This window comes from Lepus europaeus, chromosome 18, assembly GCF_033115175.1.
Source record: "Lepus europaeus isolate LE1 chromosome 18, mLepTim1.pri, whole genome shotgun sequence".
In the NCBI taxonomy this organism is placed as follows: domain Eukaryota; kingdom Metazoa; phylum Chordata; class Mammalia; order Lagomorpha; family Leporidae; genus Lepus; species Lepus europaeus.
Genome location: NC_084844.1, coordinates 12,506,483 through 12,522,953, shown reverse-complemented (window position 1 = coordinate 12,522,953; position 16,471 = coordinate 12,506,483).

Below are 16,471 nucleotides of genomic sequence, written 5' to 3'. Positions count from 1 at the left end.
GGAACCAATGCTTTCATGCATCTGGGCTCTTTCTGAGACCGACAGATGGCTCTAATAAGTTCCCTTTCTTCTTATTCATCTAAAGGACATCTCTAACCAAGGCTTGCACTTTTCTTTTTTTTTAATATTTATTTATCTAGTTATTTGAAAGGCAGAGTCACAGAGAAACAGGAAGAGAGAGAGAGAGAGAGAGATCTTCCATCCTCAGGTTCAATCTCCAAATGGCCATGACCATCAGGACTGGGCCAGACTAAAGCCAGGAGCCTGGAACTCCATTCGGGTCTCTCATGTAGGTGGCAGGGGTCCAAGCACTTGAGTCATCTTTTGCTGCTTTCCCAAGGTGCATTAGCAGGGAGCTGGATTGGAAATGGGGCAGCCAGGGCTCAAACCAGCACCTGCAGGAGATTCTGTCCCTGCAGGCGGTGGCTTAACCTGCTGTGCCACAATGTTGGCCCTAAGGCTTGGACTTTTGAATGACTATTTTGCACAAACACTAGTAATGATCATGCCATACTTCAGACACCAGACTGATCTGAAGGAAAGTTATAAGGAGCCAGCACTGTGGCACAGCAGGTAAAGCCACCACCTGTGATGCTGGCATCTCTTTTGGGTATCAGTTTATGTCCTGGCTGCTCCACTTCCAATCCAGCTCCCTGCTAACAGCCTAGGAAAAGCAGTGGGAAATGGACCAAGTGTTTGGGCCCCTGCCACTCACGTGGGAGACCCAACTGAAGCTCCTGGCTTTGGATTCGCCCAGCCCTGGCCGTTGCGGCCATCTGGGAAGTGAAACAGCAGATGGAAAAATCTGTTTCTCTCTCTTTCTCTCTGACTTTCAAATAAATAAATACTTTTTTTAAGAAGAAAGAAAGTAGCAATATGGATTATGGTCTTTGTAGAGTTGATAGTAATGATACTAACATTTGTGTAAAACTTTCACAAATATGACTTCACTTGGTCTTCATCAAAACCTTGTGCTATGGATGAGGATGTTGAGGTTCAGAGATAGTAAGTGGTTTGGTCAAACTCATAAGCTGAAAGTGACGTGTGGACCCAAACTTAGGTTTTCTGCCACAAATCTGCATTGTTTTAAATCAAATATGGCTGTCTTCATGCTTTTCATTATTATTATAACCTAACAAGAAGGTGGGTTTCCACCCTATTGTCACGCATCTCAAGGCCTTTAATAAAGTGAATGATTCTTTGCAAAGCATATAAGTTAGGGACTGTGTCTTCCACAGCCCCCAGGAGCAGCCACATGCAGCAGGCAGGGATTTAAAACGCTGAGCTGGGGGCACGGGCTTGACATGGCCATTAGGACACCTCTCGTGACACCTGCACCCCATGTTAGAGAACCTGCGTTCCAGTCCCAGCCCTTCTTCTTTTTTTTTTTTTAAATTTATTTATTTATTTTGACAGGCACAGTGGATAGTGAGAGAGAGAGAGAGAGACAGAGAGAAAGGTCTTCCTTTGCCATTGGGTCACCCTCCAATGGCCGCTGCGGCCAGCGCATCGTGCTGATCCGAAGCCAGGAGCCAGGTGCTTCTCCTGGTCTCCCATGCAGGTGCAGGGCCCAAGGACTTGGGCCATCCTCCACTGCACTCCCGGGCCACAGCAGAGAGCTGGCCTGGAAGAGGGGCAACTGGGACTGAATCCGGCGCCCCAACCGGGACTAGAACCCAGTGTGCGGGTGCCGCAAGGCAGAGAATTAGCCTGTTAAGCCACGGCGCCGGCCCCAGCCCTTCTTCTGATTCTAGCTTCTTGCTAATGTGCATTTCGGCAGGTGATGGCTCATGGGGGGTCCTTGCCACCCATGTGGGAGAATTACATTAATTTCTCAGTTCCTGGTTTTGACCTGGTCCAGCCCTGCCCATTGTGGGCATTTGGGGAGTGAAGCAGCAGGTAGAAAACCTCTGTTTGTCTCTCTGCCTTTCAAATAAATATAAATAAAAGGTTGAAATGGTAAGAGTTTGTCACTGAGACATGCTCGATTTTAACCCAGGAATTAAACTAAAGCAGCTCACGATGAGAGAAGCACTGTTCTACCCCAGCCTCTCCTCTTAGCAGGGCTGGCCCTGCCCTGTGGGACCGATCACACTGGAGAGCACGTATCAAGAAGCAGGCAACTTAGAACCACGTCCAGGCTGTACGATTGCTGAAAAGCAAATGGAAACAGCCCTCTGTCCAGGGAAAAGGAGAGCCAAGCACCTGCCAAGAATGAAAAATTCACAAAACTGAGAACCAGCGTCTGGCTCCCTTTGCTGGAGGATGTGGGGCCAAAACCATGTTCTCACTTCCAGTGCTTTAGGGAATTAGCATTTTGCTGTGAGGAGCAAAATGGGAGGGTGGGGTGAGGGGAACTCGGACAGCACGGGATCCAGATGTACCTGGCTGCTCATCTGGGCTCCTCCGCTTCCCAGATAACCCCACAGAAATGACAGCACCTGCTTTTAGGAGTTGTTGTGGGAATTAAATGGGATCATGCATGTGAGAGCCTGGCTGGAACAATATACACCCAAACACGCCAGTCCCCTTCCTCCACACACTGGAGATCCACTGGCAGTGGACTGCTGTCTTTTTTTAGTTGTTATTTGGTTTTTCTAACCTTGTATCAGAGCGTGGTGGGCAGGGGCCCTGCGTCCCTTTATGGAAGGTGAAGAGGCCTCATCCTTCTCCTTCCTGACACCTAGAGAGCAGGTGTGTGGACAGGTGGAGGCGATTGGGGGCTTTCCTATCTCAATGGGGGTTCCCTGAAAGCAGAGCCAGATAAGGGCTTGACTGTTGGGAGTTTGTTTGGGAAGTGATCTGCAGCAGGGGCAGGGAAGTTGAGGTGCAGGATGAAGAAGCGCTAGTTAGGGCTGCATTGCTAGCTTCTTAGAGCTTGGGCACTGGGCTCCACCCTTTCGGGGACCATTTTAGGAACAATATAGAATGAATCCTTGAAAAGAAAAGGCTGGGGCCAGCATCTGACCTAACAGTTCAGGCACCAGTGTCCCATGTAGGAGTACCTGAGTTCAATCCTTACTCTGAATTCCTATTACAGATTCCTGCTAGTGCAGACCCCAGGAGAAGCAGAGGATGGGCAAGTGGTTGGGTTTCTGCCACCCACATAGGAGACCTGGATTGAGTTTTCATGTCCTGGATTCGGCTTGGTCCAGCCCCAACTGTTGCACGCATTTGGAGAGTAAACTAGCAGGTGGAAGCTATCTTTGTCTCTGCCTCTCAAATAATAATGAAATAATTGTTTTTTTTTTTTTTAAATAGGAGGTTAGAACAACTCCACTCCTATTCACATAACTAAGAGAAATGAAAATATATGCTCAAATACTTGTGCATGAATATTTGTAGTGGTACCAGTCATAATAGCCAAATGATAGAAACAACCCAAATGTCCAACAAGTGGTGAATGGATAAGTCTACAATGGTGGAATATTATTGAGCCATGAAAAGGAATCAAGTACCAAGGCATACTGCAGTGTGGAAGGCCCTTCAACACACACTAAATGAAATAAGCCGAGAGCAAAGGTTGTATATTGTGTGATTCCATTTATAAAAGTGTCCCGAACAGGGAGAGCGACTGAGACAGGAAGCAGATGAGTGGTTGTCTAGGCACGAGAGGCTTGGGGGAGCAGGAGGGTGATAACTGAAGGGAACCAGGTCTGTTTTTCAAGGGATGAGAATGTTCAAAAAGGGCTGGGGTGATGGTTGTCCATGTTTTTGAATATACTAAAAAGCACTGAATTGTGAACTTTATTTTTTTTTTTTAAAAAAAAGGTACAGTTACAGAGAGAGTGTGTGAGAGGACACACACACACACACACACACAGAGAGGTAAAGGGCATAAATATGTTTCCTGCATTTCCCTCTGGGACGATGAATCTCAAAGGAGGGAAGATGTAGGAGGAAAGGGGTAATTACACACAAATGGGATCGAGCTGTTCCACGTCTGAGTGTACCCTTCCCCTCAAAACTGAAAGCCAGGACTTGGACAGATGTTTGTACCCCCATATTCATAGCAGCATAATTCACAAGCATCTGTTTGTAGAAGGATGGATGGGTGGATGGACAAAATGTGTTATGGGCATGCAATGGAATGCTATTCTGCCTTTAAAAAGAAGAAAATTCTGGGGCCAGCACTGTGGCTCACTAGGTTAATCCTCCACCTGCGGCACCGGCATCCCATATGAGCACTGGGTACTAGTCCTGGTTGCTCCTCTTCCAGTCCAGCTCTCTGCTGTGGTCCGGGAGTGCAGTGGAGGATGGCCCAAGCACTTGGGCCCTGCACCTGCATGGGAGACCAGGAGGAGGCACCTGGCTCCTGGCTTCGGATTGGTGTAGCTCTGGCCAAAGCGGCCATTTAGGGGGTGAACCATCGGATGGAAGACCTTTCTCTCTTTCTCCCTCACTGTCTGTAACTCTACCTGTCAAATTTTTTAAAAAATTAAGAAAAAAAAAGAAGAAAATTCTGACACATGCTACCACACAAATGAACTTTAATGACATTATACTGGGACCAGCATTGTGGTATAGCTGGTTAAAACTGCTGCCTGTGATCCTGGCATTCCATATGGGTTCCAGTTCGAGTTCCGGCTGCTCTACTTCTGATTCAGCTCCCTGCTCCCTGGGAAAGCAGTGGAGGATGACCCAAGTCCTTGGGCCCCTGCACCCATGTGAGAGACCCAGAGGAAGCTTCTGGCTCCTGGCTTTGGCCTGGCCCAGACCTGGCCATTGTGACCATTTTGGGAGTGAACCAGTGGATGGAAGATATTCTCTCTCTCTTTATCGGGGTGGGGGGGAGGGAGTGCAGAGGGAGTTAGTGTTTCCTGGGAGCAGAATTTCAGTCTGGGAAGACGAAATGCTTCTGGAGATAGACGGTGGTGACGGTGGCACCACAGTGTAGGACACTGAATGTCACAAAGTGTACCCTGGCTGGCACCGCAGCTCAATAGGCTAATTCTCCACCTTGCGGCGCCAGCACACTGGGTTCTAGTCCCTGCTGGGGCGCCGGATTCTGTTCCGGTTGCCCCTCTTCCAGGCCAGCTCTCTGCTGTGGCCCGGGAGTGCAGTGGAGGATGGCCCAAGTGCTTGGGCCCTGCACCTGCATGGGAGACCAGGAGGAAGTACCTGGTTCCTGGCTTCGGATCGGCGCAGCACGCTGGCCATAGTGGCCTTTAGGGGAGTGAACCAATGGAAAGGAATATCTTTCTCTCTGTCTCTCTCTCTCATTGTCTAACTCTGCCTGTCAAAAAAAAAAAAAAATACAAAGTGTACCCTTAGACGTGGAGGTACAAGAAGGAGTGAGGAGAGAGAGACATGGGTCACTGGGCTCAAAGCCCCAGTTAAGTGGGAGCAGAACGTTCTGGAACTCTGCTGTGCAGCGAGGTGACTGTGACTAGCAATATCGTGCTGACTATTTCAAACTAGCCAGAAGCAAGGGACTTTGAATATGCTCGCTGCAAAGACGTGATAAATGTCTGAGATGCCGGATGTGCCGTACACTCTGTCTCCATTGCTACTCGGTGTAGATGCGCATCGGAACATCACACTGCAGCCACAGATAGGTCCAATTACTCTGTGTCCATTTACAACAATATTTGACAAACTAACTGCAGACTGACTCTGCAGTCCCTCTGCACGCCCAGCATGGCAGGATGGTCTGTGTCATGACAGGACCCCCAGGGGACCCTGCGTTTGCAATCCTGGGAACAGACTGGCCAGCCCCAATCCTGCTTCCCCCTGGGATACCTCTCTTCCCCTCCTATGCCCATTCCAATAAGTGCTGTGGACCCGTGGGAACCAGGGAGTGCTGGAGGGAAGGGTAAGGACGAGACAGCCGTGCAGCTGGAGGGCGAGGCTGGCACACATGAGCAAGTAGGGTCCCTGGGGTGCAGAGCTGGGGCCCAGGACTTCTGTGGAAATGGCTTTGATTCTATTTCCCAAGCTTGGCACTATTTCCTGATGTTAATGGGCTTGAATGCTGACCATTCTACGACTTCAATTCTTGAATCATCACCAAGCTAGAACCGCCCACTGCTGACCCTCGGTTCTCAGGGATTTTTTAGCCATCATTTGGAGCCTGTTTCAACGCAGACTTGGCCCCTTTCATAAGTGGGTTGGAATTAAACTCCCTGCTTGAAAATGATTATCCAGCCCCAGAAGCAAAATTGACTGGTGTTGGGGTGGGGGAGTATCTCTCCTCTTCCAGTGGTCCTAATCCTGGGACATTCCCAGGTCTCCCAAGACTTCCAAACACACCCCCTGGGTCCTGTCCAGATTCAACGTGTCAGACTCTGCAGAAGGAGTGGGAGCAGGAATCCTTTTTCTTTTTTAAGATCTTTTTATTTATTTGAGAGGAAGAGTTACAGAGAGATGGAGAGACACAGAAAGAGAGGTCTTTCATCTATTGGTTCACTCCCCAAAATGGCTGCAATGGCTAGAGCTGCGCCAACCCAAAGCTAGGAGCCAGGAGCTTCTTCCAGGTTTCCTATGTGGGTGCAGGGGCCCATATTGGGGCTCTCTTCCACTGCTTTCCCAAGCCATCAGCAGGGAGCTGGATAGGAAGTGGAGCAGCCAGAACTTGAAACAGTGCCCATATGGGATGCTGGCACCACAGGCAGAGGCTTATCCTACTACGCCACAGCACCAGCTATGCAGGAATTCTTTTTAAAAAGGTGTTTTCTGGTTGATTCTGGCACAATATCAGGAGTAGTGATTGAAAACCATTACAATTGTCCCACTCTGTGACCCCAGGACACCCCATAGATCCCATAATCTGTGGATGCTCAGGTCCGTTGTATAAAACGGCATAGTATTTGCATAGAACTTATGCATTTCACCCTGTATATATTACGTGGTCTCTAGATTATTTATACTATTTAATAAAATGTAAATGCTCTGTAAACAGCTGGTATATAGTACTGCTTAGGGAATAGGATGAGAAAAAAGCTTGCATGTGTTCAGTATCAATGCAATTTTTTCCTGTACGTTTTCCATCTGTTGTTGGTTGAATGCACAGAGAACAGACAGAACCTGCAAGTGAAATGGGGGGATTCTATTCCCATTTCAACTTCTCCCCTCTCCCAATCAAAATCAGGCAGACTAGGACAAACCAGCTGGCTGGCTAGCCTGTGTGCGCTCACCTCCAGTGACAGGTAACTCACTCCCTCGTCAGATGGCCCCGTTTTCTTTTGGGTCAGCTCCAATGACAAGACGTTTTTTCCAATGCAGGGAGAGAGGTCAAGTGAGGTTGGATCTGGCCTCTCTGAAGCTTCCACTGGTGATCCCATGCCTAGATCCTGTCACCAAGCACCATACACCTAGTTCCTCTTCCCCCTCCCAGTCATTCCAAGGTTTGAAGACAACATGGTAGGTGGAGGGAGCACCTATTGAGGAATCTGTTAGACCTGGATTCCAGTCGTAGCTCTGTCTAATGCATGTGACAATAAGGAGGAACAGGGAAGACATTAAGCTAAGTGAAGGAAGCCAGACTCAAAAGGACAAGTCCTGTATGATTCCACTTATGCAAGGTACCTAGAGTAGTCAGATTCAGAGACAGACAGGGTATGGGGGTTAGTTACTATGGGAGGGGTGGAGGAATGGGGGGTGGTCATTGTTCAATGGGTACACAGTTTCTGTTTGAGATGATGAAAAATTCTGGACTTGGTGATGGTGGTGATGGATGTTCAACATTGTAAATGCACTGAATGCCATTGAGTTTTACATTTACACATGGATCCATTTGATGTGATATGTGTTTTCCCACAACAAAGTTTAAGTCAGCTCTGTCATTTTCCTTTTTAAAGATTTAATTATTTATTTATTTGAAAGGCAGAGAGAGAGAGAGAGAGAGATCTTCCATCTGCTGGCTCACTCCCCAAATGCCTGTAACAGTTGGGGCTGGGTCAGGCTGAAGTCAGGAACCAAGAATTCCAACTGGCTCTTCCACATGGGTGATGTGGGTCCAAGTCTCTGGGCCATTCTCTGCTGCTTTCCCAGGTGCATTAGCAACGAGCCGGATCAAAAGTGGAATAGCCCAGACTTGAGCCAGTGCTCACATGGGATGCCAGTGTCACAGGACATTTGAGGAGTGAATCAGTAGATGAAGATCTCTCTCCCTCTCCCTCTCTCTCTCCCTATCTCTCTCTTCCTCTCCCTCTCTCTTTGTAACTCTGCCCTGCAGATAAATAAATCTTTTTTTTTTTTTAATAAAGACTAGCAAGGGGAGGAGTTTCAAAGGGAGGTTCTAGAGTCAGAATCCCAGCTCTACTCTATAACAACTGCATGACCCTGGGCTAGATACTTAACTTGGGGTCTCAGTCTTTGCATCTGAGAGAGGTGGGAAATAATAGTTCTTATGTCAGAATTGTGAGAATGACATCAGATACAGCGTGGAAAGTGCCTGGCGCAAGGGAGAAGCTGTACACCAATGTCAACACCACCTTGAAGAAGAGAGGCCTCGTGGAGCCAGAGCTGGGAGCAGAGGCCGAGAGCGCCTTCTGGACCAGGCGCTGAGCTGGGCTCTGGGCATGGCTCTGTCTCCCCTTGCTGTCTTCTCTACCACCTGACATGTTGGCCCACATGGAAAATGCTGTTGCTTTGTCACCCGCATCTTTTACAGGACGCGTTGGCCTGGCCCTGGCATAAGGACTGAAACTCACACTACCGGGGGAGCCACTTAAGAGCTGCTCGTGATTTGGTGTCCCTGCATCCGCTCAGTGGCCTACCTTGGTTGCTTTAGGTCAATTATCCCTAAATTGCCATCTTGTTGCTTCAGACCTAGCACAGAGAAGCCAGTAATGAGTCCGGCCTGACTCAGAAAGGAACACTCTTGCTGCCCCTGGTGAGACTTCGCTGGCCACCCAGGCAAGGCCAGCAAGGGCCCTGAAGTTCCGTGCCCTTGTTAGCAGCTGTGGTTCAGCACCGGCCGGCACTTGCCACGTGTGCTAAAGTCTGCTGCTGGGACAGAGCTCTCACACAGGCTTATGGGCCTGTCTTTGTTGCCCATTTTCCAAATTGTGTGCATATCTAGTCCTATATCTCTGGACATTCAAGGCTCAACTCATTCATCTTTTATTTGTAACATCAAAGTCTGATATAACTAGTGAGAAACAAATCCTGGCTAGGAATGTTGAAAAAAAAAAAAAATCTTGTCTGGTAAGTGACCAATCCTGCATTAGCAACAATGGCTGGGAGATATTTGAAGTCTTTGAAGCAGTTTTATGGGACCTCTTTCACTGTATCAGAAGGGAGAAGAGATGGGTCAGTGTCTCTGGGTCCAGGATGCTGAGACCTAAGAGCCAAGCCTTTTCAAGTAATTGGGCACAGGTCAAGACCTCAGTCTCTCTGCTTCCCACCTTTGAGTTCAGGAGGGAAACTCCAGGGCTTCATGCTCGAAGAAATCCTTTCAATAATGAAAATGGGATGGAGCAAGTGCTGTGGCTCAGCAGGTTGGGTTGTCACATCCCATACTGGAGTGCCTGGGCTGGAACCCTGCCTCTGTCCTCCGATCCAGCTTCCTGCCAGTGGAGGGAGGTAGCAGATAATGGCCCAAGTCCTTGGGTCCTTCCCATCCATGTGGGAACTTGGATGAAGTTCCTGGATCCTGGCTTCAGCCTGGCCCAGCTCTGGTTGTTGTGGTCATTTGTGGAGTGAAGCAGTAGATGAAAAATTCAGTCTCTCTCTCTTTCTTCTTTTCAATGAAATAAAAATGAATTAACATTTTTTTAAAGTGATACAAAAGGAAAGGAAGGGCTTTAGTCCACTCCTGCTGCTACAACAGGAATACTTTAGACTGGGAAATGAGACACAACCAAGACGGACTTCTCCAAGTTCTGGAGTCTGGTTAAGTCCAAGGTCAAGGCTGCAGCAGACTCGGCCACTGGGGTGGTCTCTGTGTCCAAGATAGTGCCTTGTTGTTGCACTCTCCTGGGCAAAACGGGTGAATGCTATGTCCTCACATGGCACCCGGCAAAACAAAATAAATAAACAAACCTGAACTCACTCCACCAGGCCTTTTGGTTAGGGCACTCAGCTCTCTCACAGCCTCATCACCTGGTGAGGCCCTCCCTCTTGACACTGGTGCACTGGGGATTAAGTCTTAACATAGACGTTGAAGGGACACAAAAATTCAAACCACAGCAACCGACCCACAACGCCGACCCATTGTGCAGATATTTCTAAAATGCACTTTGCACATTGTTATATGGGCAACTCAGTCTATTTTCAATGGATTTCATAACCACAATCACAATGTTTGTTATTACAGTGACAAGCTACAAAATTCTTGATGCATTTACCCTTATAAAATATAGCCCCATGCCTTAAAATTTTCTAAAATTAATTAATTTTTAAAATTTATCTGAAAGGCAGAGAGAGAGAGAGAGAGAAAGAGAGAATGTTCCCTTCCATTGGTTCACTTGCCAAATGCCTCCAGTGGCCAGGCCTGGGCCAGGCTGAAGCCAAGAGCTGAAAACTCAATCCAGGGCTCTCACATGGTGGGCACAGACTCAAGTACTTGGACAGACACCTGCTGTTACCTAGCGTGTGTCTTAGCAGGAAGCTGCGATTGGAAGCAGAGCCAGGACTCAAAAATCCAGGCACCCTGATATGGGACGCAGGCTTTCTGAGCAGTGCCTTAACCACTGGACAAAATGCCTGCTAGCCTTCAACTTTTTTTTGACAGGCAGAGTGGACAGTGAGAGAGAGAGAGAGACAGAGAAAGGTCTTCCTTTTTGCCGTTGGTTCACCCTCCAATGGCTGCTGTGGCCGGCGCATCTCGCTGATCCGAAGCCAGGAGCCAGGTGCTTCTCCTGGTCTCCCATGCGGGTGCAGGGCCCAAGGACTTGGGCCATCCTCCACTGCCTTCCCGGGCCATAGCAGAGAGCTGGCCTGGAAGAGGGGCAACTGGGATAGAATCCGGCGCCCCGACCGGGACTAGAACCCGGTGTGCTGGCGCCGCAAGGCAGAGGATTAGCCTGTTGAGCCATGGCGCCGGCCTGTTCAACTTTTTATAACTAACCTTTATTGCTTTATTTTATTATAGAGTAATATATTCATAATTTTAAAAATTTTTATTTAAATATTTATTTATTTAAAAGGCAGAGTTACAGAGATGAAGAGAGAGAGAGCGCTTCTATCTGCTGGTTCACTCCACAAATGGCCACAACATCTGGAGCTGGGCTGATTTGAAGCCAGAAGCCAGGAGCTTCTTCTGGGTCTCCTATGTGGGTGCAGGGGCCCAAGGACTTGGGCCATCCTCTACTGCTTTCCCAGGCCACAGCAGAGAGATGGATTGGGAGTGGAGCAGCTGGGACTCAAATCGGTGCTCATATGGGATGCCGGCACTGCAGGTGGCAGCTTTTCGTGCTACACCACAGCGCTGGCCTCCTAATCATAATTTTTTAAAAAATATTTATTTGAGAGGTAAATTTACAGACAGAAGGAGAGGCAGAGAGAAAGGTCCTCCATCTGCTGGTTCACTCTCCAAATGGCTGTAACAGCTGGAGCTGAGCTGATCTGATCCGAAGCCAGGAATGTCTTTTGGGTCTCCCACATGGGTGCAGGGGCCCAAGCACTTGGGGCATCCTCCACTGCTTTCCCAGGCTATAAGCAGGGAGCTGGATCGGAAGAGTAGCAGCCTGGGACATGACCAGAACCCATATGGAATGCCAGCACTGCAGACAGAAGCTTAGTCAACTAAGCCAAAGTGCTGGCCCCAATCATAATATTTTTTAAAAATAGCCACCAGATGCTTTTGCACCTGGGGTGATGTCCATCTTGTCTTAGATGCTTTAAAATAAGACACCCATCATTTGCTCAGGAAGGGCAGCAATAGTCTGTGTAATAGACAGTACGTATAGATCCTGCACAAGTAGCTTAGAGCACCTCCACTAACTTCTCACTTGTTTAGCTTTTGGCCAAATGATGGGTGAATTGAAAAAAATATTTCCCCCTGGAGACTAGAAAAAGGCCATTTAAAACGTGTCTTATGAAAAACTTCTGTATAGATCTCAAATATCTTGCAGCAAAATAAACTCCCCTTTTAATTCCATTTTCCATGAACTATGTGAACTGCCCTCACACAGGCTGGTGAGTGCTTTCCCCACTGGGTGTTTGTGGGCAGTGGTTAGGGCACCTGTCCACCCTCACATCTGAAAGTCATTGCTAAGTTGCAAAGCAGGTACAGCTCTAATTGGATTTGTTCGGTTCAAATGACACAGGCTCCTGGAAAAAAAAATCATGTTTGTCTGCTGTGAGATTGGTTTGCTGGTGTTCTGCCAACTTCAAGCCTTATCATAGTAAATGCATCAACTTTAATTATTCATTTCTATTTGCTTGAAGAAATGTTCTTATGTGACATACATACATTTCCTTGTTGTAGCAACATGAACTAAATAAGCCACTCTCACACACAAATGCAGCTCCAAGAGTTATCGTTGTTAATTTGCGTGCTCTGTGCTGATCACAGATTCTTCTATTCAGCTGGAGAAAAGGTAGTGTTTGGGTAATGGGGAAGAATTAACGGAGCAAATGAAGAGGATTTGGTGTTCTGTCAGGTCAAAGGGGAAAAAAAGAACAGGCTACCATCTGTTGCTATTGATGAACTGAAATGTCTCCATCTATCGAAGTTCATGATGCACAACTGGTTTGCCAGCTTTATCGTACAGAATCTACATAACCAAAAAGCAGCTTCAAAGGTTTTCATTGTGAACCCACTGTTGGCAGGCATAGTAGGGTCTGTTCTGCCATCTGCTGTTCATTGACGGAAATGTCCACTTTATGAGCATTACACCTTGAAAAGCCTCTGTTCCTTAAGTTACTGCCCTGGGTGTGAAATCGTCACAGCCTTGGTGACAGGCAGCTACAGAATTTCCACCAAATTCCCATAGACAGCAACTTGAGAATATCAAAGTGAAAAATGCACAAACCCTTGGTCTAGCAATTTCACTTTTGTGAATTTGTTTTCTAGATATATTTACCACAAATAAATGTATATAAAATTTTTACCAGCAACACTGTTTGTAATATCAAACACTGAAGACAAGCTAAATGTCCATCAATAGGATTGTGGTTAACTAAGTTGCAAAATGCTCAAATAATTGGTATACCATGTAGTTGTTTGAAAAATAAGAAAAAATCTGTTAACTACAGGTAGGAGACAAGCGCAATGACATATTCTGAAATAAAATACACATGATCTCCAACATTGTGCATAATATGCTGACACTGGTATAAAAACATTCACATATGCATAAAATATTTCCAGAAGGAGACTCAACAAATGATAACACTGATTGAGTTGGAGGATGAGAGACAGGGAAGCAAGAAGTAACTTCTTGGGGCCGGCACTGTGGTGTACTTGGTGGGTAAAGCTACTGCCTGAAGTGCCAGTATTCCATATGGGTGTCAGCTCAAGTCCCAGCAGCTCCACTTCCAATCCAGCTCTCTGCTATGGCCTGGGAAAGCAGTAGAAGATGGCCCAAGTCCTTGAGCCCTCACACCCATGTGGGAGACCCAGAGGAACCTCCTGGCTCCTGGCTTCAGATCAGCACAACTCTGACATTGCAGACTTTTGAGGAGTGAATCAGTGGATTGAAGAACTCACTTTCTCTCTCTCTCTGCCTCTCCTTCTCTCTATATATAATTCTGACTTTAAAATAAATCTTAAGAAACAAAAGGAGGCCGGCACCATGGCTTAACAGGCTAATCTTCCGCCTTGCGGCACCGGCACACCGGGTTCTAATCCCGGTCAGGGCGCTGGATTCTATCCCGGTTGCCTCTCTTCCAGGCCAGCTCTCTGCTATGGCCTGGGAAGGCAGTGGAGGATGGCCCAAGTCCTTGGGCCCTGCACCCGCATGGGAGACCAGGAGAAGCACCTGGCTCCTGGCTTCAGATCAGGGAGATGCGCCGGCCGCAGTGGCCATTGGGGGGGGGGGGTGTGTGAACCAACGGAAGGAGGACCTTTCTCTCTGTCTCTCTCTCTCACTGTCCACTCTGCCTGTCAAAAAAAAAAAGTGAGTGCATGGGTGAAAAGTGGGAAAGGGGAGAGAGCTGTGATTCACGTCAGATGCAGCCAGATCACAGAGCACCCTGTAATCCGCCTGAGGACTTCATTTACTGTTTGTTTTCATTTAATGCAGACCCATGGCATGTCTCAGAAGAATGGCTCGATCTGTTCTTTGGGATAATCACTCAGTTGAGCTTCAAGGACCTAGAACATGACAGTATCATTGACAGGATGCTCACCACCTTTGAAAAAGATTTTTTTATTTAGTTGAAAATAAAGAGAAAGAAACAGACAGAGCTCCCATCCACCTGTTCACATACAAAATGCCCACAATGGCTGGAACTGGGTCAGGCTGAAGTGGGAGCCAGGAATATAATCTGGTTCTCCCAATGTGGGTGGCAGGGACTCAACTACTTAAGCCCTCACCTGCTGCCTCCCAGGGTCTGCTTTAGCAGGAAGCTGCAATTGGGAACAGAGATGTGACTTGAACTCTAGCATTCTCATATGGGATACATACAGATGTCCCAAGCTGTTTTTTAATATTTATTTATTTATTTAAAAGGCAGAGAGAAGAAAGGACAGAGAGAGAACTTTCATCTGCTGGTTCACTCCCCAGATGGAGGTAGCAGCCAGGGTTGGGCCAAGCCGAAGACAGGAGCCAGGAGCTTCTTCTGGGTCTCCCACATGGGTGCAGGGGCCCAAGCACCTGGGCCATCTTCCACTGCTTTTCCAGGCACTGCTTTTCCAGGGAGCAGGATTGGAAGTGGAGCAGCCAGGATTTGAACTGGCGCCCATATGGGATGCCAGCACTGCAAGTAGAGGCTTAACATTCTACACCACAGCACAACAGCACAGGATCTGCACACACACACACACACACCCAAGCCAGGTCTTAACTGCCAGGCCAAATGCCAACTCCCCTCACCATTTATTAAAGAAACCCATTTCGTGGCTAAAAATCTTTTGTTATTAAGCAGCTCTTTCCTACTTGAATCCTTCCTCCCTGTAACTGGTACCCATTAATCCAAGGTCTGTGCTTAGGAACTCAAAACAAGTTGAAAACCTTCTTGCTCGTAATGGTTCTTAAAAATATTTGGAGATTGCTTTCTTAGTCTCTATGTATGGCAGGCATCCATGCGTCTCTGAATTATCCTATTCCGTGACTTGTAGACTCTTCAATGCCTGGCACTGAGATCTGGCCTTTCAATGTGTTTGTCAAAAACGGCCATACTTTGTTAAAGCAGACCAGAGGATGCAAGTCAAGGGAGTGCCCAAGTCCCATCTCTAATCTTCGGTGGCCTGAACTACAAGTCTATAGTCACAGGCATGTTCTGTAGTAGTTTTTCTAAGGTAGACAATGCCCATGAGGAAAATTATATTCTCACTTTAAAACTTTCTTTCCCTTTGGTCTGAAAGGGAGGTTTTTTTTCTACTTACTGTATACTTCACTGATGGCGAAGTAAATCTAGCTATGAGATTATTATTTAAGCTCTTATTTTGGCTATGCTATTACAGAAAAATGTTAGCCATCTCTTTTATAAGGTCTAAAGATTAAATTGTGCGTCCTACAGATTCCTTCATAATAGAATTAGTTTCCTACCTTGAGAATAGAGAAATGAAAGAACAAGTTGGGCTTAGAATAGAGAAATGAGGGAGCATTTCTGACCAACACAGAACAAGGCAGCAGTTGTGACCAAGATTGGAGCCATTTGTGTCTTTGAACATAGCCAAATTCAATTATATTCCAGCCGTGTCACCAGGGGGTCAGGCTAAGCTTGTGGTCCGTGGAGACATCTGGTAGTTCTTCCAGTTGGAACTGCTTCTTCCTTCCCTTCAGCACCCACATGCTGAGATCTATATTGATCTTGTGAAACTGATCCTGTGTTTACTGGCTGACACGTTGAACTTTCTGAGATCAATTCTCTCAGTTGTGCAACATCTAAAAATGTGGGGGTTTTTGTTCTTGTTCTTTATCCAATTTGTTGAAAACATAGAACAGGACTAGAGACAGAATTCTATAGTTTTATTCTTGAACATTTTTCTGAATCATTGGCCTTTAAAATAATGGATTGAGGGGGCTGGCACTGTGCTGCAGTGGGTTAAACTGCTGCCTGCAGTACCAGCATCCCATGTGAGTGCTGGTTCGTGTCTTGGCTGCTCCACTTTCAATCCAGCTCCCTGGTAATGGCCTGAAAAAAGCAGAGAAAGGTGACCCAGGTCCTTGGGCCCCTGCACCCATGTGGTATACCTGGAAGAAGCTTCTGGCTTCTAGCTTTGGCACAGCCCAGCCTCAACTGTTGGAACCATTTGGGGGTGTGAACCAGTGGATGGAAATTCTATCTCTGTCTCTATCTCTCTCTCTGTAACTCTGCCTTTCATATAAATCAATAAATCTTTAAAAAATAATGTATTGAGTGAGTAGAGGAGTGTATTCTTATGTATGCAGTGTGACGATCCTTGGAACTGTGA